General features: G+C 42.3%; 1 protein-coding gene across 1 annotated transcript in view; it reads left to right on the top strand.

Annotated features, from left to right (window-relative positions):
* CCBE1 (collagen and calcium binding EGF domains 1) overlaps positions 1–26,962 on the top strand; it is a 214,626-nt gene that overhangs the window by 111,395 nt on the left and 76,269 nt on the right. The gene's annotated exons all lie outside the window — the stretch shown is intronic.

The following is a 26,962-nucleotide window of genomic DNA, read 5'->3' as shown; positions in this document are numbered from 1 at the left end:
ATACGTATTGTAAACCAAAGTAACATGATTTTGATTTATTTTGTTTTTTGTTAAAGGAAAAACCAAAGCAGTGAACTTTGTATAAAGAATTGTGGTGGACTATTTACAATGTTGTTTTTACAGCTGTGGTATTTGCCACCGCTACTTTAGATTGTAGACTAAACTGTGTATGACTACTATTTGCGCTGAATGTTTTCTGTTTTGTGAACGCCTGAAAACAAAAGTGTTCAAAACTGCACTCTTAAAATGCTAACTTTGTAGTTTCTTATATTGGTGGAATTTCTAATCTATGTATAGAAATCATAGGCTATCCTTATGACTTCAGGGGAAGAAACTATACAAGTAACATTTGATGCATTAAGTGAAATCCCATCTACAGGTATTCTTTATCTATCACAATTAAGCCTGAAAATTTCTGTTGCTAAGCAAGAACAGTTGTTAAGTGAGTTTTGCCCCATTTTACGTCCATTCTTGCAACAGTTACATGAATCACTTCAGTTGTTAAGTTAGTTCCATAGTTGTTAAGTGAATCTGGCTTCCTAATTGACTTTGCTTGTCAGAAGGTCACAAAAGATGATCACATGACTCCAAGACAGTGTAACCATCATAAATATGACAGTGCAGCTGTCATGAATAAATATTGCTAAGCGTCCAAATTTTGATCACATGACCCTGGGGATGCTACATGATCGTAAGTATGAAAAGCGGTCATCAGTCACTTTTTTCAGTGCCATTCGAATTGTTGTAAGTCGAGGACTATCGATATTAGCTCATGGAAAAGTCTGAACTTCCAAGAAATCACTTCATTCATCTAAAGCAGTAGTTTTTTGCTATTGGTAGAATGAGAGTGAAAAATCTATTTGTATGAATTCTCCACTGAAAAAGTAACTCATTTGCCTGTGTTCAATACATTCTTGTAGCAAAGTTCTGCTACTAATGCACGCTAACCACTAACAGGTGTGCAAGTAACCCTGTTATACATCTTCATGACAAATTAAAAGTGTTTTGCTCCCAGTGAGTAGTTATTAACCTCAGTGGTCCTTAAAAAATTAGAATGAACACATTAGATCTCAAGCCAGGAAGGAGAAATAAGAGGATGTGTTATCATATAAAACAACAAAACAATATTTCTGTTGGCTATATAGATGCCCTTGCCTATCTCTTGGAAGAAAGTTTGAAAAAGTTTTTCTAAGTGGGATGAAAGGTCAAGGTTGACTTGTTCCTGAAAAATCTACATAGACTGATATGGAGAATGTTTCATTTGCTTTTCGCTCTTGTTTTTTGGTAGAAACAGAGAAAATTGCAGGGCTAATCCATTTAGTTTAACACTCTGGGGAAAATGAATGGATTAATATACACACATATCCAGGGGTGGGCTGCTGGGAGTTCGCACGGGTTCGGGCAATCCTCTAGCTAGGATTCTGCCCAGTTTGGTGAATCCCCAAATGCCACCCCTGGCTGGCCATGCCCACCCTGCCCCACCCTTCGACACCCGTCCCAGGAGTCTCCATGCAGTCCATTCATCGTGCCAGGTAAGTGCAGGGCCCACGGGGAGGCTCAGGGAGGAGGGAAAACAGGCCTACTGGAGGTTCTGGGAGTTCGGAAACGGGCCTGTTTCCAGCCTGGGGAAGCAGTTTTTGCCCTCCCTGAGGCCCAGTGAAAGCCTCTGGAGTCTGGGAAGGGTGAAAAATGCCCCCCCCAGTGGTGCAGGAGGCTAACTAGGCTGTGCCCACCATAGCCACACCCACCCAGCAATGGGGCAGCAAACCCATTGCTGCAATTTTTGAAGCTCACACCTGCACCAGAGGTGGGTTGCTTCCAGTTCCACCCGGATTGGACAAACCGGTAGTAGCGGCAATGTGCTCCACCCACCTATTGAGACGCTTCGGCACATGCGCAGAATCACTGCTTGCGTGAGTGCACATTGTGTTAAGTAATTAAGCTCCCGGTAAGGACAGCGAGTATGCAGAGAAGCGTAATGAGAGTGATATGGAAGAACACGCACAAACCAGCACACAGAGACACTGAATAGTATAAAAATATAGTAGTTTACTATGTAGAAATATAGAAGTATTCAGAGTCCGGTTAACAGTCCAAGTCATACACAGTTCAGTAATTCAGTAATAGTCAGTCTAACACACAAAGTATAGCTAAACAGTAGCAAACCACAATACCTCAAAATACGCCGATCAGCATCTAACAAAACAGAGAGCTAACAGCCATTCTGGCTCCCTCTTATGGCTGCTTGAGGTAACAAACCAATTACATCTCTTAAGCATTTAAAGTAACAATAAAGTAATCATAGCTTATATACATTGCCAAGCCAAGCCTAGGGTTACATCCCTAACACATGGTTGTGTCAGTGTTTTAAATACCATGTATGAAATCAATCAGAGACCAAGGCAGAATCATCCTTAAAGTTCCAATTTAATCATACAGGCAAGTTAGCACGTCTATGGAATTCCAACTCTAATGTTCTTCCTGGAATTCCACCTAGTTGAAAGTTCATGATCTATCCCCACACCCCATAATCCATCACATGTTCCAATCATCATCTTCCACGCTGGCATCTACACCCCTCTGCTTCCGGTCAGGTGTCGAGGTGCGGAGACAAAAGATGACCTTGAGCTTCTATAAAAGAATGACAACAATACATTCCACAAATCCTACTCCTTTCTATTCCCCCCCTCCCAACTACTACACTAATGAAACAGCTTAAGAAATTAATAGAAAGTGTGGCAGGCCAAAGATCCTAAAAGGAACATAACTACAGGCCTGACAGGTAGTAAAAAAAATTGGCAACTTACCACTGCCCTGCACACATCCACACACAGAGCTCATAGAGTAAATATGAGTTCATTAAATTCACATAAAGGAAATAACATACAATGATTTTTTTAAAAAAAAAGTCCTATTCTGCCCTCATTTATTTTAAACACTGCAACATATAAGAGAGTTCTGTGGAATTTTGGCGTAATGAATATCCAGACACAAGCTGAAAAAAATCACACTGTGTCCCTATAGAACAGGGGTGTCAAGCTCATGTCATCGCAGTGGCATCACGTAATGTATCCGGACTTTTTCCCCCTTTGCTAAACTGGGCATGGGCATGACCAATGCATGACACATCCAGCTCACAGGCTGGGAGTTTTAACAGCCCTGCTATAGAAAGACCTAGTTTGGACCCACACCACTGATCTGAAAACCTGTATCCTAACAGGCAACAGCCTTCAAAAGTGTTTTCCAATTCGGGTACATTTTTTTGTGGATTGAATGAAAAGTACTGCCTCCACTGAAATAAATTGCCAACAGGTGGCAGTGCAGAGCTTTTTAGCATCTTTCTTTCCCTTCAGTTCACAGGAAGTTGTGTGAAAAAAGATTGTGTTGCTATCTATGAAATGGAATACTGCATTGATTATTTAACAGAATAATAGAATTGGAAGGGACCATGGAGGTCTTCTAGTCCAACCCCCTGCTTGAGCAGGAGGCTATACTATTTCACACAAATGTTTGTCCAATCTCTTCTTAAAAGCCTCTAGTGATAGAGCACCCACAATGTCTGAAGGCAAGCTGTTCCACTGGTTAATTGTTCTAACAGTCAGGAAATTTCTGCTTAGTTCTAGGTTACTTCTCACCTTGATTAGTTTCCATCCATTGCTCCTTGTCTTGCCTTCGGGCGATTCAGAGAACAGTTTGACCCCTCCTTTTTTGTGGCAGCCCCTTACATATTGGAGCACAGCTATCATATCACTCCTTTTCACTAGTCTAGACGTACCCAATTCTTGAAACCATTCTTCATACGTTTTACCTTCCGGCCCCTAATCATCTTCTTGCTCTTGTCTGCCCTCTTTCCAGAGTCTCTACATCTTTTTGTTGACCAAAACTGGGTACAGTATTCTAAGTGTGGTCTTACTAAGGCTTCCTAAAGCTGTACTAATAATTTTATTCTTCTGTTAATGCAACCTAGGATTACGTTGGTTTTTCTTGGCTGCTGCCATACATTGCTGGCTCATATTTGCATTGAGTATTTGTCAGGGTGCATTTAGCCATGTACAGTGCTTGAATCTTAAATTGCTGAAAGTTTCTCCAGCTGAAATTCAGCTCTAAATGCAGATTGTTTAAGTTGATGATTGGGATGATATGAGTACTCTGTGCCACTGGGCCAAAAATTGTAAACCAGAAAGAGTGATTTCCGTGATCAAGGATGACATGCACAATCTTTGACACCAATCTATGACCTTTAGGTGAAAAATGTTGATGAACCGATTAAGGACAATTGGTGAAACGCTCAAAGGAAAACTGTTGTCAAATGTGACATTTCACAGAAAAGTAATATTGGACAGTTTGTGCAAGATTGGTTTCTTGCATACCGATGGCAGAAATGAAAGCTTCAAGAGTTGAAATCCAGCAATTCTTGTTATGCTATGAAAAGGAAGATTAAATGAATTTCTTCACAGCACCATGACAGCCAAATGACTTCCTTATTATCTCCTGTTCTAAAAATTAACTTTTACTGAGCCTTCGGGACAAAGGAATTTCTGTTTTCTTCCTTCCATCCTTCCTTTCTTTCTTTTTTGGATTTACCCCTCTACTAGTTAAATTCCACAAAACTCCTACAAGTAAAGCTTATAATACCATATCTTTGCAATAGGTTGTACTTGGCAGTGCACTTAAGTTTCAATCAACCAAAAGCCCTCTTTTAAAAGCAGAGAGGGAGGTGGAAATGGCATTTCCAATGGAAACCGTGTCATGACTAGAGTTCGGAAGACATGCTATGTATTTGTTAGTGAGACAAATATCCTAGTAGAGTAGAATACACTCAAATAAATCTGCCCCTTGAGCACCCTTCACTTGAGAATCCTCATTCATGCCTAATAATTAGGCTAAGCCTTGATGCTACGTAAAATTTGGGACTGCTTTCGAAGTAACTATACCTTATGAACCTATTTGTAGTACAGGTAGTCCTCGACTTACAACAGTTGAATTAATGACCGTTCAAAGTTACAACGGCACTGGAAAAGTGACTTCTGACCATTTTTCACACTTAGCATCCCCATAGTCATGTGATTTTCATTCAGATGCTTGACAACCGACTCACATGTATAATGATTGCAGTGTCCTGGAGTCATGTGATCACCTTTTCGAGACCACCTGACAAGCAAAGTCAATGGGAAAACCAGCTTCACTGAACAACCATGTTACTAATTTAACAACCGCAGTGACTCATTCAACAGACGTGGCAAGAGAAGTTGTAAAATGGAGCAAAGCTTGCTTAACAAATTTCTCACTTAGCCACATACATTTTGGGCTCAATTGTGGTCCTATGTTGAGGACAATGGTGGGTTGCAGGCAGTACGCCCTGATACGGATGTACCGGTGCCTGCCGGGAGCACCGGGTACCGTTCTGGGCCCACCTGCCCGCCCGAGCTCCTTACCTGTATTTCAGCTCTTTGGTGCTTCCGTGCAGGCGCACAGACTGTACAGTGCCTGCGTGACACTCCGGTGAGCAGCTTGAGCGTCGCGGAGGTAAGGATGCGTGCGCACACTACATGCGTGTGCTGCACGTGTGCATGTGGGGGACGCCAGGCCTCTTTGCACCGTACTGGTTGCAATGGGATCCGGAACCCTCCACTGGTTGAGGACTACCTATACTGAGATTGGAGAAGATCAGGTTAGTTTAAGTGGAAATACCTTTTTAATGGTTGAAAAGATCAATGACGACAACAACAACAACTTCAGGAAGGTGTTGGTTTTTGTCAGGATTATGACCTGCTGGGGAGAAAGCTTCAGTGCCACCTCTTGGATCTTATTCCGTTGCCTCCGACAAGGCATTTAATTCTTTAAAAACTGATACATGCCATGCATTTTTGCAGTTCAGGTATCCTCCAGATCAGGGGTGGGATCCTACCAGTTTAACAACTGGTTTGCTGAGCGCATGCACCAGGGCGCACGTTGCACATGCGTGCACAGTTTAGAGAATACTTACCTTGCGGATTGCTGCTTGGGAAGGAAAACAGCTGAGGTGTGGCAATTCACTCTGCCGCGTGACTCAGTTGATAAGGCAAAGGTAGGTAAAGCGCAGGGGGAGCCACTTGATAGAGAGAGGAAACCAGTTCACTCCCAGCTGATATTCAGAGCAACCGGTTCGCCCAAACTGGTCCGAACCGGTAGAATCCCAACCCTGTTCCAGGTTGGTCTTTAAGACAGTTCGGCATAAAGGGCGCATAAGTTATCCTTGTAGTGAAGAAGACAAATTGGAGTGCAAATGTCATTATCAGCCTTTGGGAGGAATGCAGGGGAGGAGTGAGGAATTTCACTCTTGCCATTTGTGCTCTCTTGTCCTTGCTGATATGAGGTATTTCAAAACTCTGGTACAAAAACACAACTCCTATTTTATCATTGCACAAGACACATTGCAGCTGTGCCTTGCCATGCAAACAGCTCTTCTTTTTTTTCCCCCTTGGCTGTTGACTTGTTTGTCTCTGTGGCAGAAGAGAGGAGCATCATAGGTACTTGTTATTTACCTGCACCCCCAGATATTCAACAGTATTAAGAATCTGGGGGTGCAGATAACTATCAATCTGAATTGGTCTCTCCACACATCATCCATAGTGAAGTGTGCAAACTAGAGTCTGCATTCGTGAGTCTGCACATCTTTCTCCTCCTGCCCTGGCCACTTTTTACAGAGGCACGATTGAGAGCGTTTTAACAAACTGCCTCACTGCTTGGTTGGGTGGCTGCAGTGCCTCAGCTAGAAAGTCCATACAGAGAGTGGTAAAGACAGCTGAGAAGATTATAGGAAGCTCGCTTCCTGTTATTCAGGCTACGGCTTATAAGCGGTTTGTGCTTAGAGCTCAAAGCATTGTTAGAGACCCCACACACCCACTTCATGGTCTGTTTCTGTTCCTCCTCTGGGGAGAGGTTTCGAAGTATTTCTAGCAGGACTACCAGATTCTGTAACAGCTTTGTTCCCTATGCCATCCGTCTGGTAAACTGTCAAGATTCATTCTTCTCGCCATGTACATGTATACATCCAAACTAGACTGTGTTGTTTCTCTGTCATATAACATATGTGAGTATATACATATTTATTTATTTATTTATTTATTTATCTATTTATTTATTCTGACATCGTTATGTAGTGTCTATTGAAGATGGTGACTCTTTGAGAACTTTATGCAACAAAATTTCATTTCAATGTATGCTGATTAGTGTACATTCAAAGTGACAATAAAGCTACTCTACTCTACTCTACTCTACTCTACTCTACTCTACTCTACTCTACTCTACTATACTCTGTAAAATACTCTGTAAAATTCACTGGGAGGATCACAGGAATCCAGGCATGGCTGCTGCTATAGTAAAGGTTCTCCTTGATGGGATATTTTTATGCTGCAAGCCACCCAGCAATTTTTTTTTCATAATAATAATTTCATAATAATATCCTTTGCCTGCAACAAAGAACTGGTGGAACCAAAAAATAGAGAAAGTCATAGAAAATGAAGAAGCTAAATTCAAACAGACAAGCACTGTCATGTAACACTCCAAACTTAACAATTGTTGATGAGAAAGACAAAATGTCTGGCTAGTGGTTGTGGCAGTCCCTGGAGACAGCAGAATAGAAGAAGAAAGAATTGAAAAGATAACAAAATATAAAGACCTGCAAATAGAAATAAAACAATAGTACCAATAATAATAAGGGACACGGTGGCTCAGTGGCTAAGACACTGAGGTGGGCAGTTTGGCGGTTCAAATCCCTGGCACCGCGTAATGGAGTGAGCTCCTGTTACTTGTCCCAGCTTCTGCCAACCTTGCAGTTCGAAAGCATGTAAAAAATGCACATAGAAAAATAGAGACCACCTTTGGTGGGAAGGTAACAGCGTTCCGTGTGCCTTCAGCATTTAGTCATGTCAGCCACATGATTACAGAGATGTCTTCAGACAGCGCTGGCTCTTTGGCTTTGAAACGGAGATGAGCATCGCTCCCTAGAGTTGGGAACAACTAGCACATGTGAAGGGAACCTTCACCTTTACCTTACCAATAATAATAGGCAATCCCAAAACAACTGGAGCACCAATTGAACACCATTGGCGTTGACAAATTCAGCATCAGTTAATTGGAAAAGGCGGCTTTATTCAGAACAGCTTACATCCTGCAATGATATCTTTAACACCACCAAACATCCACATCTGCCGATCCCAGATCCTTGGAAAGGACTCGATAGGTGGATTAAAATGCCAAATCCAGTCTAAACAACTGGCTGACTGCGCGACGAACCATAATAACTGGATAGGTCAAGTTCGGAGTAGCACATGGATGGTTCCAAAGAAACAGGAAATCCAAAAAGGCAGTGCTGCGGATGAAGCCTCTTCCCAAACAAGCAGGAACATATTGGAAGCATATGAAGATTGTTGATTTTCAAGGACAGAGAATGAGAATCTGTTATGGGGGGACCTAATCAGGATTATTAGAAATGAGCACTGAAGGATACTTGCAAACAAATAGAGACACACACCCTATTTGGTGCAACTGAGCAATTCAAAGCTTGAAGGGCTTTTGAGAAGGGAACCTTGCTTTTAGCTGAGCTTGAACCCTGTTGTATAGAGGTTTGTAGGTGGGATACCTTTGCGAAAAATGGTTCTACGGCTACCATGTGTATGACAGAAGAATTATATTCCTTGCTTTTCATTTTAAATTTTATTTCTCGTTCTTATCCTTTACCTGAAGAATCTTGAATCCTTTGAATTTTTGCTACGGATCATGCTTGCTGCATATTGTACTAAACTAAAGTGTTTCTCTGAAGTTTTTGAAGGTCTGTGAGAGCAATGTGGAAGAATCCCTGCTTTCAAGAAAGTCTCCTAGAAAGTTAGCCAGTTAACCTCTCCATGCTCAGTCAGTGTGAAAACCACATCAAAGAAGTTAAAAGAAATGTTCTTGTCAAACAGATATCAGGAGGAATAACTTCTGTGGGTGCCAGTTTCCTGCTCTCTAGGTATCTTTGCTAAAATCCCATCTTTGGATATCTTTTGTTTCTTAATCCCAGCTATTAATACAGACAGGAAATCAAAATTACAAGAAATGGAAGTAATCCATTTGGCAACTTGTGCTCTGGTTAGGACAGGTCCATTCACAAAATATTTTTAGCCATGGAAGACCAATTTATTCCTTGTCTGTTGGGCCTCTTCCTCCCTCCCTCCCTCCCTCCCTCCTTTTGAAAATAAGAACTATTGAATGAAATATCTTTCAGTTATTGAATAAAATAAGAAATGCTTCTACCAATCATCAAGTCTAGTGACCAGACCACAGACTAATTTCCCAGTCTACAGAAGTGACAGTCACAAAAATCCCAGTCAACAACAAAAGTCCCAGTTCTTGAAGTCCAAGACACTTGAAGAGCAATGGCTTAATTACTTACTTCCAAGTAAACATAGCTTAGAGTGTGAGAGATTATCCAGTTACTTGTTCTGCATCCAGGTCTTATAACGTTATCTGGCACAATTAGTATTGTTTGTTTGAGGAAGACAATTCTTTGGTTTCTCTTCCATGGCTTTTCCTGCCAAAAGAACACAATGATTTCTAACAGATGAGTCTACTCCAGCTCTTGATAGTACCCCTCTGTTGTCCAAGCTGAATATTTCTAGCATTAATCCACCAAAAAAAGACAAAATATTTTTACAATACCCATTTGAAGCAAAAAGATCAAGCCCCATTTTGATTTTTATCCGTACATTCAATTGGTTTTTACACCTGAATTTCACAAGTTTTGCCATTGTCAGTAGAGATATATCACTTTGAAGATTCTGGGAAGGAAAAATGTTACCTAGAAATAAAGCTGTATATTTCCTATCCTGTTTGAATCTCCTGAATGAAGAAAGTTGAGATATAACTTCAGGTGTTCATATTCACATGATACCTACATCTGGTAAGCAATGAGAGGAGGAGGGGAAAGGGGGAAGAGAAGTGAAGTGAAGAAAGATGGAGGGGGAGAGAAGCATTGACGTCCGACTCTCTCTGTTGCAGTAAAATAAGGCATTAACATCACATCCGGGGGAATGGCAGCTGACTTCTGAGCTCCGAAAATGCTCCAGAGCTCTTTGACAAAGGAGGGGTTGCTGCCGGCCCTTTTTCCACCTTTTGGGCCGGGATTGAGCCTCAATGACCACCCTGGTTTTCTTTGAGACCTATTTTGGTCCGTCAGGATGGCAAATAGCCAGAGGGAGATTAAGAAAGCATTGGCTGACATGGAGATTGCAGTTGGAATTGGAGACCAATTATGGCGGCGGCCACCGGAGGGCAGCGCGAGGACGGAGAGAGGTCCGTGACGCAGGATGCCGACGGAAGGCCTTCGAGAGGGCCGTAAGTCGGCTGGAACGGCGCCCGGACCAGGAGGGGAGGCAGGTTGAAGCCAGGACTAGCTGCTGGAAGCTGTGCTGTGTGCTGGAACCAGGCAGAAAGGGGAAGAGGGGCAGAACAGGGCTTCTGCATTAGGGGCAGAACAGGGTCTGTCCTGGAGACAGGCAGGAGCCCCCCCCCACCTGGCAGACTAAGATCTATTGCCCCCCCCCCACCTGGCAGATTAAGATCTATTGTCCTTTTGCAAACTACCTGCCATGGCTTGTGCCCAGGTGCCCCTGATGACTATAATCTGCCCGTTTAACATCTGGTATCCTGCTGACTTCCTGCTATTTATGACTTATGGCATTTCACCTGCCGGGCTACTCCTACTACCTCTCCCCCTCTCCCCCTCGTCATCTGCTATTTTATAACAACTAGCTACTACTAACTATCTGCCCTCTTCCGCCCACAATGGACCGCACCCAGGCCTCCATCTATTTATTTACCATCCATCTTCCAACCGATCACCTGGCCAACATAAGATCTTCCCACCTAGTTGTGATCGTGGACATTTCTTTCCTCCCATTAGATCCTGGCTTATTGATTGATTGATTTTAACATCAACAGCACCCTGACTTTGTCATAGCTTTTTACCATTACGTATTCGAGGTCGGATTTGCTCCAGCTGCGGGAGTCCCCCCTCTCGCAGGCATGGCCCTTTGCCCCCTCCGGGGCCCACCTTGATGACGGGTTTGTGAACCCAGAGAGGTGGAGGAAGCGCAAACTTAGGGGGTTTTTAATGAAATGTTTTTTATCCTTTTTAGGGGGCTCCAGGGTGGGGGGGCGGGGGCGGGTGGGTCAGATCAGGAGCGATGTGAGAGCCGGGCCTCCAGGTGTGGTCGCGAGCAGAAGGAGCGGAAGGGAGGAGGAGGGGGAGGATATCATTCCTATACAGGGCTCTTTAATTCCAACGGTCGCAGGGAGGGGCAGATACGAGGACAGATTAAGAACTTACAGTCGGTTGGGAGACCGTGGTTGCTGGTTACACCCGGTCGCTTGTACCAACCCCCGCGGTCTAGGTGGTCAAGAGTTACAGACCCAGGGCCTGAGGCTGTTGTTATGCAATGCGAGGTCCGTTGTTAACAAGGCCCCCCTCATTCACGATCTAATTTTAGAGGGGGAGCCGGACCTCGCGGGAATAACGGAGACCTGGTTGGGCCACGAGGGAGGTCTTCCCCTCGTGGAAATGTGCCCACCAGGCTACCAAGCATTTCACCAGCCCTGGGCCCAGGGAAGGGGCGGTGGGGTGGCAGCAATTATTCGGGAGGACTTAGAGCCGAGGGAGTCTACTGTGCCACAGACGTCCGGATGTTAATCCCTTGTTGTGAAATGGGGCCCTGGGAGACAGTTGGGCCTGCTGATAGTATACCTGGCTTCTCGCTATACATCAGCGGCCCTGCCTGAACTCCTCGAGCTGATCGCATCAGTGGCGGTCGAGACCCCCAAACTTTTAGTGATGGGGGATTTTAACCTGCCATCGATGGGAGAAGCATCAGAGGGGGTTCGGGAGTTCATGGCTTCCATGACAGCCATGGACCTGACTCAAATGATTCAGGGCCCGACACACGAGGGAGGACACACTCTGGACCTCGTTTTTGTCTCTGGCCAGTGGTTGAGTGATCTGGGAGGAGGGGACTTAACCATCACTCCCCTGTCATGGTCAGATCACTCACTCCTTCGTCTTGACTTCTCTGGTGCTACCTCCCGCTGTGGGGAGGCGGAACTGGAAAGTTCCAGATGGTTCCGCCCCAGGCGCCTGATAGAACCAGATAGGTTCCAGACGGAGCTTGGGCCACCTCCTGTAACCTTGACCCACCCCCGGGTAGAGGACCTGGTGGTCGCGTGAAATAATGCGACTACCGGGGCCTTGAACCAGGTGGCGCCTTTGCAGCCTCTCCGGCGGCAACGATCCACCCTGGCCCCTTGGTTTACCGAGGAGCTGAGGGTGATGAAATGCCGCAAGAGACGTCTAGAGAGTCGTTGGAGATCCTCTCGTTCCGAACTTGATCGAACACAGGCACGAGCCCATTTAAGGACGTACCTTGTGGCATTGAGAGTGGCCAAACGCCAATATTGTGCCACTCTCATTGCATCCGCAGAGAACCGCCCTGCCGCCCTGTTTCGGGTGTCCCGCTCCCTCTTGTTTCAGAGGCCGCGGGAGGCCCCTCTACAGGGCAGAGCAGAGGAATTTGGGAAATATCTGCAGGATAAAATTGCTCAAATCCGGAAGGATTGGGTCCCTGTTAGTGGTCCAATGGAGACGTCCGCGGCGAGTCTTGAGGAATCGACCTGGGAGGAGTTTGACTTGGTTGCCATCGAGGATTTGGACAGAATGCGTGGACGACTGCGACCCATCACATGTTTATTGGACCCGTGCCCCTCCTGGCTTGTACTGGCATCCTGGGAGGTTACACGAGACTGGCTCCTGGACATAGTGAATGCTTCGCTGAGCGAAGGGTCTCTCCCGGCCGCCTTGAAAGAGGCGGTGGTGAGACCCTTGCTCAAGAAGCCTTCCCTGGATCCTTTGGAGCTGGCCAATTATCGTCCTGTCTCCAACCTTCCCTTTTTGGCGAAGGTTGTAGAGAGTGTGGTGGCCTACCTGTTTCCACAGCATCTGGAGGAAAATGATTATCTAGACCCGCGCCAGTCCGGCTTCCGCCCCGGTCACAGCACGGAGACGGCCTTGGTCGCATTGGTGGATGATCTCTGGAGGGCCAGAGATAGAGGTTGCTCCTCTATCCTGGTCCTATTAGACCTCTTGGCGGCTTTTGATACCATCGACCATGGTATCCTGCTGCGCCGGCTGGAGGGGTTGGGGGTCCGGGGCACCGTTTTTCGGTGGTTCGGCTCCTACCTTTCTGGCCGGACGCAGCGTGTGTTGGCAGGGGAGGAGAGGTCGACCCTACGCCCCCTTACTTGTGGGGTGCCACAGGGGTCGGTCCTCTCGCCACTCCTGTTCAACACATAGATGAAGCCGCTGGGTGAGATCATCCGTGGTTTCGGGGTGGGATACCATCTGTACGCTGATGATACTCAGCTGTACTTTTCCACCCCGAACCACCCCAACGAGGCCATCGAAGTGATGTCCTGGTGTGTGGAAGCCGTACGGATCTGGATGGATGACAACCGACTCAAACTCAACCCCTCCAAGACGGAGTGGCTGTGGGTACCGGCTCCCCGGTTCAGCCAATTAATTCCATCATTGGCCATCGGGGGCATTCAACTTGCCCCCGTGGAGCGGGCGCACAATTTGGGCGTCCTCCTGGATGCCCGGCTGTCCATGGATGACCATGTGACAGCCGTGGCAAGGGGGGCGTTCCACCAGGTTCGCCTGGTGCGCCAATTGCGACCCCTACTGGACCGGGACGCCTTACGCACAGTCACTCATGCGCTGGTGACGTCTCGCTTGGACTACTGTAACGCTCTCTACATGGGGCTTCCCTTGAAATGCACCCGGAGGCTACAGTTGGTCCAGAACGCAGCCGCGCGGGTAATTATGGGGAGTACTAGGTACTCCCTTGTGACACCGTTCCTGCGCGAGCTGCACTGGCTTCCTGTGGTCTATCGGGTGCATTTCAAGGTTTTGATAACAATCTTTAAAGCGCTCCATGGCTCAGGACCTAGTTACTTGCGGGATCGTATTCTGCCCCATACATCCCTGCGACCAATCCGCTCGCACAGAGAGGGCCTCCTCCAGGTGCCGTCCACCAGACAGTGTCGAGGGGCGGCGCCTAGGAGTAGAGCCTTCTCTGTGGCGGGCCCAGCCCTGTGGAATGACCTCCCTCCAGATATTAGGAATACCTCTGACCTCCGCTCCTTTCGTATAAAGCTCAAGACCCACCTATTCCAAGTAGCTGGCCTGGCTCAACTTTGATCTAACTATATCGCTCCTGACGGGTTTTTATTTGGGTATTTTAATTGCATTCAATTACTTAGGGGTTTCTAAACACTGTATTTTATTGTTTCATTCATTAGCCGACCTCCTCCTTGTACATGTCTTGATATATGTTTTTTGTAATATGTATGTCTTGTCTATATATTTATTTCATATGTTTTATTGTACGCCGCCCCGAGTCCTTCGGGAGAGAGTGCGGCTAAGAAATAAATATTTTTTTATTATTATTATTATTATTATTATTATTATTATTATTATTATTATTATTATTATTATTATTATTATTATTATTACATCACAACTTTTTGCTTTTCCATAATAGTACAAACAAGCCATTTCTATAAAGATCTATCTATAGTCTAATCTGTAAAATCCAAAGTAGAATAGAATAACAGAGTTGGAAGGGACCTTGGAGGTCTTCTAGTCCAACCCCCTGCTTAGGCAGGAAACCCTACACCGCTTCAGACAAACGGTTATCTAATTTCTTCTTAAAACCTTCCAGTATTGGAGCATTCACAATTTCTGAAGGCAAGTTGTTCCACTGATTAATTGTTCTAACTGTCAGGAAAGTCAGAGTTTCATTCTTTTCCACATTGAGCATGAAGTTCAGAAGCTGCTTCCACATGGAAACAAAAAATTCTTATGTTCTTTTCTTTCATCAAGGTAGTCAATTTTGCCATTTCAGCCAACGCCATCAATTTCTGCAACCATTTGTCCTTCCATTTTTGTGCATAGAGTAGTCTTGCTGCTGTCAACATATACAGTAACAAAGTTCCATTTTCTTTTCTCCGGTTCTTTTTCCATTAGGCCCAAAAGGAGAAGTTCTAGTTTCATTTTTATCTCCATTTTCAAAATTTCCCCATGATACCCACATCAGAGGTGGGTTGCTCCTGGTTCGGCCCAGTTCCGCCAAACCGGTAGTGGAATACAGGCCTGGGTTGTAGAATCGGCAGCAACCCAGGTCTGCCACACCCCTGAACCGGTTCCCTCACCGCCGTTGGGCCGCTGCCATTTTGGTTTTTAGGGACTGCTCATGCGCAGTTCACTGTAAATTGTTCTGCGCATGCTCAAGGAACAATTTACATTGAACAGCGCGAGCGAAGCATGCACAGTTTGCACATAGGTTGCGAACTGGTAGTAAAACCAGCAGCAACCCACCCCTGACCCACATCTGATAATTGTCAGAATTGTGGCAAGAATAGAAAGAATTGTGCGGAAGATCTTGACCACTTGGGATCTTTAAAAGATCCTGCCTTTGAAAGTGATATTAGTCCCAATGAGAAAATGTAAAGTGCTGTTGGAAGAAATGTCCTTCTGGGTTCGGCTCCAAGTGGGGAAAAAGACAATGGGGACATGGAGGCTGCTTGGAAAGATGGTTTTAATGGTGGACAGGACCACATGGCTTGAGTCCTGAACAGAAAAGGTGATCACATGCTTCAATGTTGGTGGAGAAGAAGAGGAGGGAAAAGAAGGGAAGGGGGTGAAGAAGGGCTTGCAGGGCTTTTTATAATCTGTTCTGCCCCACCTATCTGTTTCCTGTTCCTGTGTAAGAAATGTATTCTGATTGGTTGCCAGACTCCCATGGGCCCGTGCAAGGGCAACCCTCTATAGCAGGGGTGGCGAACAAGTTCGACAAAAAGAGCCAAAATTTTAAACTGTGAGAGTCAGAGAGCCACACCACGCAGTGACCTGCCAAAACAGACAAACACTCACACAAAAGCATATAATTTTAACAATAATATATTAAACACATAATATAACATGCTCAGTCAGGTGTTTTTTGTTATAAATTTTTATAAACCCATTAGAGCTGCAACGGAAGGCAACGGAAATATTTTTAGACACAAAGCTTTTGACAAGTTAAAATTCACAGTAAATGGAATAATCTCTACAATCTTTTAATATGGAAAGTCAAAGGCAAGGATGGGCATTTTCTCTTTTATTATTTATAATTGGTTAGGACAGGGGTGTCCAAACTTGGCTGGGGAATTCTGGGAGTTGAAGTCCACAAGTCTTAAAGTTCCCAAGTTTGGACACCCCTGGGTTAGGAGGTCCTGGCGGGCCAGAACTGAAAAGCTAAACAAATATTTCAGCTAAAGATTCAGGTAGAAAGAGATACAAGATGAAATGCTATGCAAATGATATAGTAGTAACGATTATGCAAACACAAAGCTCCATAAGATACTAATGGCAGAATCCAAAGATTTTTGGCTACCTTTTAGAGATAAAAAATTAAATGAAAAGTAAGATAATAAGGCATTCAATTTCCAATGAAAAAAAAAACATGAAAAGGGGGATTGGGATATGAGAAAAATATAGTGAAATATCTAGAACTCTTATTTAATAGGATATAATAATAATACATTTGAAAACAATTATAACAAATTATTGAATGAAATGAACAATTCCTTGAAACTTAGATATTATCTAAGATAAATGTTTTATTCCAAATGGCACCAACTGGGAGCTGGGTGGTGGGGTGGGGGAGCAAGATTCAAAATCATACAAGACTCAAAAGAAAGATATAGAGGAGCAGCATTTCTTAATCTTAGACTGGATTACAAAGCAAATTGTCTTAATCTTATTTAAAGATAAAATTGAACAATCACCTCTGTGGTCCCTTCCAACCCTGTGATTCTATGGGTTTGGTATATCTACAAATGATTGGCAGATCACCAATCTTTTCCAACTTCCAGTATTTTAAGTTAAATGAAATGTTAAAAATTTAGAAAGATCTCTGCCATAGCCACCATTCTGATAATTGCTTGTCTTTTAACTTCAGTATAATGATTAATTCATTGCATTTGAATTAATCTATTTCCTTGGACACTTTGATCTCTAGTAACTAAGATATAAGTTTGTATTTTTTAAAATATAGAATACTTGATTCATGATGAGGTGCAATAGGTGACTGACAGTACTGCTACAACCTTCCTCTGACTACTTAGCATTTTATTCTGATTAGCAAAGTTCAAGTTCTAAGGGCTGGTTTTTTTGTATTTTTTAAAAAAAGTGGACTCCACAACCCAAAGTCTCCATTCCCCTAATTATTACCCATCTTCCACTTCATCTTAACTTAAGACTTCATCTTAACTTAACACGCGGCTCGCAGCCATAATGAATGAGGCTTTTTGCCTCTTACCATTATTTAGTATACTGTGGCTCAGATCGCGCGCTAAACCCGGAAGTATGGTCGACGCGACGACGCTTGCCTGCCGAGCTGGTGGAGCGCAGGCAAGCGTCGTCGCGTCGACCGTACTTCCGGGTTTAGCGCGCGATCTGAGCCACAGTATACTAAATAATGGTAAGAGGCAAAGAGCCTCATTTATTTTGGCCGCGAGCCGCGTGTTCGCCACCCCTGCTCTATAGGCTGTTTTGAATTCAGGTTTGATTGAGTTCAGATGCCATGTGGTCAGTTGAGTAAAGGCTTATATTATCATGCCTTCATTGTCACTGCCAGAACTCTACACCCATCCCCCTGGAGCTGAAGAGGAGAACTCTTTATTATGTAAAGTGGATTAGCTTGGCCTTCTTAATGGCCCATTGATAAAGTGGGGATGGGCCGGAAGCTGCAGGAATTTACTTTGTGTTTAAAATGTGTTTCTCCCTTTTTTCACATCCAGGAAAATATAATATTCTGCCTTATCAATATTTCCTAGGATATTTCATTTTTCTGGGAGAGGGCTAGGTGATAACTTCCTACACTGCTTTATTATATTGTCACTGATGGTGACACAATGGGGCGGAGTTCATGGAAGAGGAACATAAATACTAATGCACATTATATGATATACATTATATCGTATGGAGGCTTCAAACTGGGGGAGTAAATTAACATAATTGCACGAAGTCAAATGAATTCCTAGGAAGTTTATGAAAAATTGGGAAAAAGTTGTAAAGCTCATTGCCCATTAAAAAGGCCAGTACAAATACGAGTTTGATATAGCCAGATGTTAAAACATCTGTCTTTTATAAAGACCTTTTCAAAAATGGCCTCTATGCTGTGAAAAGTTATGATGAAAATAATCTCACATACAAAAACAAACCTCAAATGTTAATTAAGACGAATCAGTAAACTTACAAGTGCATAAATGTTGACTCTTCCAATGTTTCCATTTATTCCAGGTGGGAAGATAAGCGTGCATTTCTTTGCTTAAAGCTGGATGTGCTGTTTCTTTCCTGTGCAGAGAACTCCTCTGATCTTCATTGTTAGTCTTTGATTTGTTCCATATCAAACCCAATAACGTGTCTAAGCAGCCTTCTTGTGTCTGTCGCCAGGATGTGCTGGCATTCTAATTGTTTTTCTGCAACTCTGTGTCTGGTTTTGATTTTTATTCCCCTTTCCTTGCTTTCCAATTCAAGGGAAGAGATGCTTTCCCTGAAGTTGCTTTCTGTTCCACCTTTTTATTATGTTTGTCCATTCTAATCCCAAATCTTTGCTAAATCTAAATCCAACACATTAAAACCTCTTCCCTAACATAATAAGATATTGTACATATGAAGCATCTTCATCTGCAAATAATTTATTCAGGTAGAAAATTAACTGACTCTGATCTTTAACTTTTGTGACTGGCAAGCTAGTTTTCCATCATCAGGGAATGTTAACCATGGGAGAAAACATGCAGGATATAATTTTCACTGCAGCCTAAAATCCTACGGGCAGTAGTTCCAAATGTAAATTGTATTGTATTTGTATTTATTAGTTTGCCAAATATGTGCAAGATAGCAGGTATAAATATAAAGATGGACAAAATAAATAAATACAAATAAATGAGGACAGTAGGACAGGGATGGTAGGCACGCTATTATGTAATGCACACACCCTTTACGGACCTCTTAGGAGTGGGGTGAGGTCCACGGTAGATAGTAGGCACTTGAAGCTGTGAGAGTTAGAGGATGTAACAACGGAGTCAGGTAGAGGATTCCAGGCATTGACCACTCTGTTGCTGAAGTCGTATTTTCTGCAATCGAGTTTGGAACAGTTTACTTTGAGTTTGTATCGATTGTTTGCCCGTGTATTATTGAGGTTGAATCTGAAGAAGTCATTGATGGGTAAGACGTTGTAACAGACAATTTTGTGTACTACGGTCAGACCGTAGGCAGCGTAGTTCCACATTGTCCAAGCCCAAAATTTTGAGCCTGGGGTCATAGGGAATTCTATTGTGAGTAGAAGACTGGAGTACTCTTCTCGTGAAGTACCTCTGGACCCGCTCAATTGAATTTAATGTCTGATATACAGTGTGGATTTCAGACAGATGAGCTGTATTCAAGAATTGGTCTGGCAAAGGTTTTGTATGCCCTAGTTAGCAATACAATGTTACCGGAGAAGAAGCTTCGCAAAATTGTGGCTATAAAGAAGCATTTTCTTTCTATTCAAAAGAAGAGAACACCTTTGAATGTGTTTAACAGACTGCATATCAATCATTCAGCAAATTATAGATTCAGATACATCCATTTATCTATAACTCTAATGAAAATGGGGAGAAAGAAGGAGGAGAATCCATGAAAACCTCAGGATAGGGGTGGTGTGTCTATCTGGTCCCTCTGGATCTCTTGGTCACGTTGAATACTATCAACCATGATCTCCTTCCAGTAACCAGCTCTGAGGCCTCAGATTGGGGAACACTGTTTTGCAATTGTTCTTCTCCTTGGTCAGTTCCAGGCGATGTTGGTGAGGAGAGGTTTATGTCTAGGCCCCAATTTGGGGGGAAGGGGTTTGCTAACAGCATGGACCCTCCATGTCTCCTATTTAACATCTAGATGAAGCTGCTGGGTGAGGGATTGGAATGGAATGGAACAGAACAGAACAGAACAGAATACTTGGAAGGGACTTTGGAGGTCTTCTAGTCTAATCCCCTACTAAAGCAGAAAACCCTATATCATTTCAGACAAATGGTTGTCCAATCTCTTCTTTAAAATTTCCAGTGTTGGGGCATTCACAACTTCTGGAGGCATGTTGTTCTACTGATTAATTGTTCTAAGGTCATTTAGTAGCTTGAGGTATTATAAGTAGTATAAGTATGTGGGTGATATAGAGATATATAGCAACACCCTAACTCTGTTACTATTTAATCTTTAGAATTGCTTTGGTTTTTGTAAGTAGGTTTGGGATATTTCAAATGCACTCAAATTATCTAAAGATGCCAAGCTGAAAAATAATAACCTCCACCTGGATTTAGACAATACATTGCAAGTCAAAAACCATTTCTGTTCTTCTTCCCTCTCAGAGCAAGTTTTGGGCTTATTTTGGTAGGATATGGTTATGTTTCATGCCAATTTTCTCGCAAGGTTCGCCTTTGTTTTTCATTTATTTTTAAATTGCTCTCCGACCATTTATATTTACAAATATAATATAGTGTCTGTTTGTAGATGTTGCTGGATTTACTCAGGCAAACCAGGGAGTTACTCTTTGCTGTTTGGATTTTTTTTTTCTTGCCAAGAAAGTTTATGGAAGATATTATGAAAATGCGTTGATTGAATTCCATTTCCTTCTGCAATAAACTATTTTTGCTAGTTGCTAAAAATATTCTTCTTTTCTGCACTACTAAAAACAGTGCTCGAGGAAATAAACTGCAGATAGTTGGAGTCATAAGCAAGAATCTTTGGTCCAAAAATTATAAAGGAAGAACCGTTAGAAAACCTCTGGACTCAAAAAAATGAATGGCATAAACACAAGCAGAAATAAAAATAACCTATTTTTAAAGCATTTCAGCTTATTACAGCTCATGCCTAGATCTTCTTCAGAAGAAATCTTTATTCTCTCACCTATAATGCAGTATACCCAATTGTTATCCCTAGCGATTTCTTTTTGACATGTCTATGCAGATTGTATGGAGAAATGCAAGTAGAAAAATAGGGACCACCTTTGGTGGGAAGGTAACAGCATTCCGTGCACCTTCAGCATTTAGTCATGCTGGCCACGTGACCATGGAGACATCTTCGGACTGTGCTGACACTTCGGCTTTGAAACAGAGATGAGCACCGCCCCCTAAAGTCAGGAACGACTAGCACATATGTGCGAGGGGAATCTTTATCTTTACTATGGAGATTGTCATTCAGGTCACAGTTATCCCAAAGGTGCTTTTTGAAAAGGCAACTGGACTTTCTTTGTTTTTCCTTGAAGACCTATGCTAACAGTCAGATGACTACAAGGAATCTAAATCCTTCCATTCTCCACCATTCAGTCAGAACTGAAGAAGCTTCTTGGATGAGAAGCAAAATGTCTTCAGGGAAAAACAAAGAAAGTCCAGTTACCTTTTCAAAAAGCACTTTTGGGATATCTTTTTGGCATCCTTAGATTTTTCTGTTCCTTTCCCTCTCCTTCCAATAGAAGCCATCTGGTGAGGCTTTATAAAGCATTTGAAAGAGGTGCTTGGGTAAAGGATGTTACTAGAGCAGTGATGGCGAACTTATGGCACGTGAGACACAGGTGGCACGCGGAGCCATTTGTCAGGGCATGCGAGGCGCTGCCCTGTCAGCTGGCCAGCACGAATGCATCAGGGAAGCCTCCGGACGGTCCCTAAAGCCTTCGGAACGCTTAAAACAACCCTCCGAGCAATCCGTAAGTTACTTCCGGTTTGCTCGGAGGGTCGTTTTAAGTGTTCCGAAGGCTTTAGGGAAGCCTCCGGACGGTCCCTGAAGCCTCCGGGGGGGGCTCTTTTCACCCTCCCCAGGCTCCTATAAAGCCTCTGGAGCCTGGGGAAGGCGAAAAAAGCATGTAAAAATGGAGGGGTCGCGCCTGTTGTGCGCGCATGCACACTGGGGGGTCGTGCATTGCATTATGGGTGCGGCACGCCAGCACACGACCCCCCTGCGCTGCCCCCACTTGTGGCATGCGAGCCAAAAAAGGTTCGCCATCACTGTACTAGAGCAATATATCCCTTCTCAAAGTTTGCGTCTTAACAATCCGTCTTAGATGAAATTTTGTGGCAGCACCAGATCACTAGTCTTTCTCAATGTGCCTTTTCTTTCTTGTCTTTTCTGTCATTTCTCACTATTCCTCAATTCCAGATTATCTCTGGAAGGAAGACCCATAGTTGTAAAAGTTATAGGTAGCCTTCAACTTAGAACCATTCATTTAGTGACCATTGGAAGTTACATCTTCACTGAAAAAAAGTGACTTGTGATTAGTTTTCACGCTTCCGACCATTGCAGCATTCACATGGTCACATGATCAAAATTTGGAAGCTTGTCAACTGGCATGACAGACGCACCTTCTGAAGTCATGCGATCAGCATTTGAAACTTTCCCAGCTGGCTTCTGACAAGCAAGGTCAGTGGGGAGAGCAAGATTTACTTACTCATCAGATGATTCATTTAACAGTTGCAGTGATTCACTTAACAACTTTGGCAAGAAAGGTCATAAAAGGGAAAGCTCATTTAACAACATTCTTGCTTAGCAGCAGATATATTGATCTCAGGTGTGGTCATAAGCTGATGTACGTTATGGTTTCAATATCATATCTTTATATATATATATATATATATATATATATATATATATATATATATATATATATGTATATGTATATGTATATGTATATGTATATGTATATGTATATGTATATGTATATGTATATGTATATGTATATGTATATGTATATGTATATGTATATGTATATGTATATGTGTGTATATATATATATATATATATATATATATATATATATATATATATATATATATATATATATATATATATATATATATATATATATATATATATATATATATATATATATATATATATATATATATATATATATAATGTTCAATACCATGTTGTGACACATCTCTGTAAGTGGTTAGTTTCAATTCATACTTTCAAGAAAATCAGACTTGGAAATGATACTTAAAGGTCAAGTGCGTAAATATAGAAGATCAGATGCTCACCTGTAGAATAGCTTTCCCCAAACTACTTTATTCTAAAATTGTAAAGATTTCAACCTCTAACTAGAATTAGATTTGTATCCCAAAATACAAGTTTTCCTCACTTTATGCAAATTTGCTGTTGTACGCTTGACCATTTTCTCCAAGAATATGTGATAGTATTGTGCCAGTATACTCAAATTATAAGTGAAGCCATGTTGTATGTTAGTTGGTTTGTTTCTTGAAGTAATCTGGTGCTTACATTTAATGTTACAGTACTGACATCTTTTAATACTTGTGCTAGCTGTTTCTTTGGAACAAGCTGCAATGCAGGCAACTTTATTCTGTTGTTTTTGTGCTGTTCCAGGTGCTCTGTTATTCTTTGTTTCAATTTGTCTTGCTTGGTTAAATGGCATTGTTCTTTCTGAGGAGATGAGGAGATGGTGTTGGGCTTGGGAATGAAAATGATTCAATAGTTATGCTGCCTTCCTCTACTGCTGACTTTCTCTGGTTTCCCTCTGAAGTCTGAGCAACTTCTGGCAAGGCTTTGATATTTTTGCCCTGAAATGATCTTTGCAATTCTTCCAATCCTGCTTCTGTGAATTTCGTATTATAAATTAATGTTGATATGTTCTGTTGTTTCTGATTTTGAATGTTGTTCTTTCCAGAACTGGTGCATTCTTTTCAGATATCCTCTTCTTGTTGGACTTGATTTGCAATAATAGATCATTGTTTCTTGGTTTTCAATCTTTGTATATTTGCAATGTGTAAACATATTTTCTTCCAGTAGTCCTGCAGCTGCTGACCTTCATTGTTCAGCCAACAATCCTGTAGCCCATTTATCACCACATGTCTAGGACCTCCAACAGCTAGTGTTGTCCTTGTTGACCCGGGCAATGACCGATCCAGTATATGTTTCTATAAATTACATCTCATCATTATGGGAGAGACACTCTTCATCTGCTTCTTCTCCTTCTCCTTATGGCTGAACTTTTGACGTAGTTCTCATTTCCCTCAGATCACAGGCTAGTGTTTCACTGGTTGAGGGAATTATCATCATTATTATTAATCAAATTTCTATAGTGGCCCATCTCATCAAAAACAACTCTGGGCAGAAGACAACAATCAACTGTACACCAAAACACAAGACAAGGTAGAAAACCTGAATAACACAATGCTTAAGAATAAGGTTATAATAAAATTTATGAGCACTTTTGTTATTTCATTCAGATTGTCAAACTTGGCACCATCTCTCGTAACCCTACCCCACCCCCACCCCGTTACGATGTCTCACTTTATGCAAGTTTTTCAGGGAATATAGCAGTAGCAGCAGTATAATGGAAAATTGGATAAGGCTGCAATGGAAGCAAACTGACTGAAAAAGTTTATACAAGTTGAAATAAAAGAAATTCCATGGATGAGATGACAATGTGGAGCCAGGAATGCAACTCAGAATGGTGGAGCTATAAAAGAAGAATGTTTTGAGCATTTTAGATATATTTATTTTAGGAAAAAGTGATCGCTGCTAGTTCTATAGGGAAAAATGAAAAATCTTTCCAATATAACTGATTAGAATCTTCTACCATATATCTGGGTGATTTGCAGAAGATCGACAAATGATTTGATTCTCACTCAAGTAACTGCAGCAGCAAGAAAATGACTCTCCTTCGTGAACAAATAAAAAAAACTAAAATGAAAAGGCTTAAATAACTAAGAGTGCTGTTGTGTGTGGAAGGACTATGAGCTAATGCATTTGCTTGAAAAGAGTAAAAGTCTCTTTATTTAGCCCTTCTTTAGGGCTATGAAGATGGGAGGTAATTGTTAGTTTGCATCCATTGCATCCATCTATTCCATCTATTTGACACCATCAAATGCATTAAGTGCTATAAGAACCATATTCCCCATCTAGAACATAAGCTTCCATAGTTATAGACTATTTCATTGAAAGTTCATTGAGGCCTATAAAAACTTTATTGTTCACCTATAGCATGAGCTTTGATAATTACCAGCTTTTAGAAGAATAGAATAATAGAATAGAATAGAATAGAATAGAATAGAATAGAATAGAATAGAATAGAATAGAATAGAATAACAGAGTTGTAAGAGACCTTTGGAGGTCTTCAAGTCCATCCCCCTGCTTAGGCAGGAAATCTTACACCACTTCAGACAAATGGTTATCCAACATCTTCTTTAAAAGTTCCAGTTGTTGGAGCATTCACAACTTCTGGAGGCAAGTTGTTCCACTGATTAATTGTTCTAACTGTCAGGAAATTTCTCCTTAGTTCTAAGTTGCTTCTCTCCTTGATTAGTTTCCACCCACTGCTTCTTGTTCTACCCTCAGGTGCTTTGGAGAATAGTTTGACTCCCTCTTCTCAGTCCCTCAGATATTGGAACACTGCTATCTTGTCTCCCCTAGTCCTTCTTTTCATAAAACTAGACATACCCAGTTCCTGCAACCGTTCTTCATATGTTTTAACCTCCAGTCCCCTAATCATCTTTGTTGCTCTTCTCTGCACTCTTTCTAGAGTCATCTTTTTTACATCTTGGCGACCAAAACTGAATGCAGTATACCAAGTGTGGCCTTACCAAGGCATTGTAAAGTGATATTAACACTTCATGTGATCTTGATTCTATCCCTCTGTTTATGCAGCCTTCATTAGAAGCAGTTGAATATGTAAAATGTATTGCTACATCTTCCAGATCTTATTCTGCTGTGCAGAAATGCTGTAGTTTATAGAATTTGACATTAGGCTTTCGGTACTAACTTCATAAAAATGTTTTTTTTCCCCCCTTTTATTGTGCTAATTTTATAGAAAATGTACAACCCCTCGTATCAAGCAGCAGATTCAAATGAAGTCACTGATCAGCTTCCAAATTGCACTTTAATACATCTAGAGGATGTACTTGTTTGCATTTGAGAATGTGACCTAGAGATTGCATAGAAAACTCGGTGTCTGGGCCCTGAGTATATGAAAAAAAACTATTTCTTGGTTGTTTTAGTGATGGTTACAGTTTCTTTGCCTGGTATAACTTTTTATTTCTACAGCTATGGTTATAATGGTTCTTATTGCACTCATTTGATTTTAGATATTCAAAATCATTTGCTGAGATTGGTGACTATAGAAATTGACTGGAGGGAGGGAGGGATGGCGGGAGGGAGGGAGGAAGGAGAGAAACGCGTATGGGATAATTCAGTCTTCCTTGGCTAGAAATATTTTGTGAATGTGGAAACAATGATGCACTTAGTTGAATGACTGGGTGAAAAACTGACCTTATAGACGTCAATGTTATATGGACAATTTTATTTATTTACTTATTAAATTTATTTGCTACCCATCTCGCTGCCATGCAACTCTGGGATGCTTACAATTGGACAAAATTTAAGTATAAAAATTAAACTGACAGGCGTGGCAGAGTGGATTCCCGCGCCTAAGCTGTTTTCCTCCCCAGCAGTAATGTGGAAGGTGATTTCTCTGTAAACTGCGCACGCGCCTGCAGCTCACCGGTTGTTAAACCGGTAGGATCCCAGCCCTGAGTATGCCCCTTATGTTGGTGCGAGTGGGGCGGTCCAATTCCATTGGGTGAGATTGGTATCTCAGCTAATACAAGTAGGATGATACAGAGAGAGATTCTATACTACTCCTTTGCTAGACCTGCCTACTCTTCCAAAGACGTGGATGGATTGGAATAAGTACAGCTATACAAATGAGGTAATGGAATTTCTTAATAGTGCATTGCACTGAATTGTAATACATCCCATTACACAGTTTACTTACAGCTAATCTGGGTTACTGCCCTCATTTTG

This window comes from Natrix helvetica (assembly GCF_964273705.1).
Source record: "Natrix helvetica genome assembly, chromosome: 2".
Classification (NCBI taxonomy): domain Eukaryota; kingdom Metazoa; phylum Chordata; class Lepidosauria; order Squamata; family Natricidae; genus Natrix; species Natrix helvetica.
This window is presented reverse-complemented; position numbering and strand designations above follow the sequence as displayed.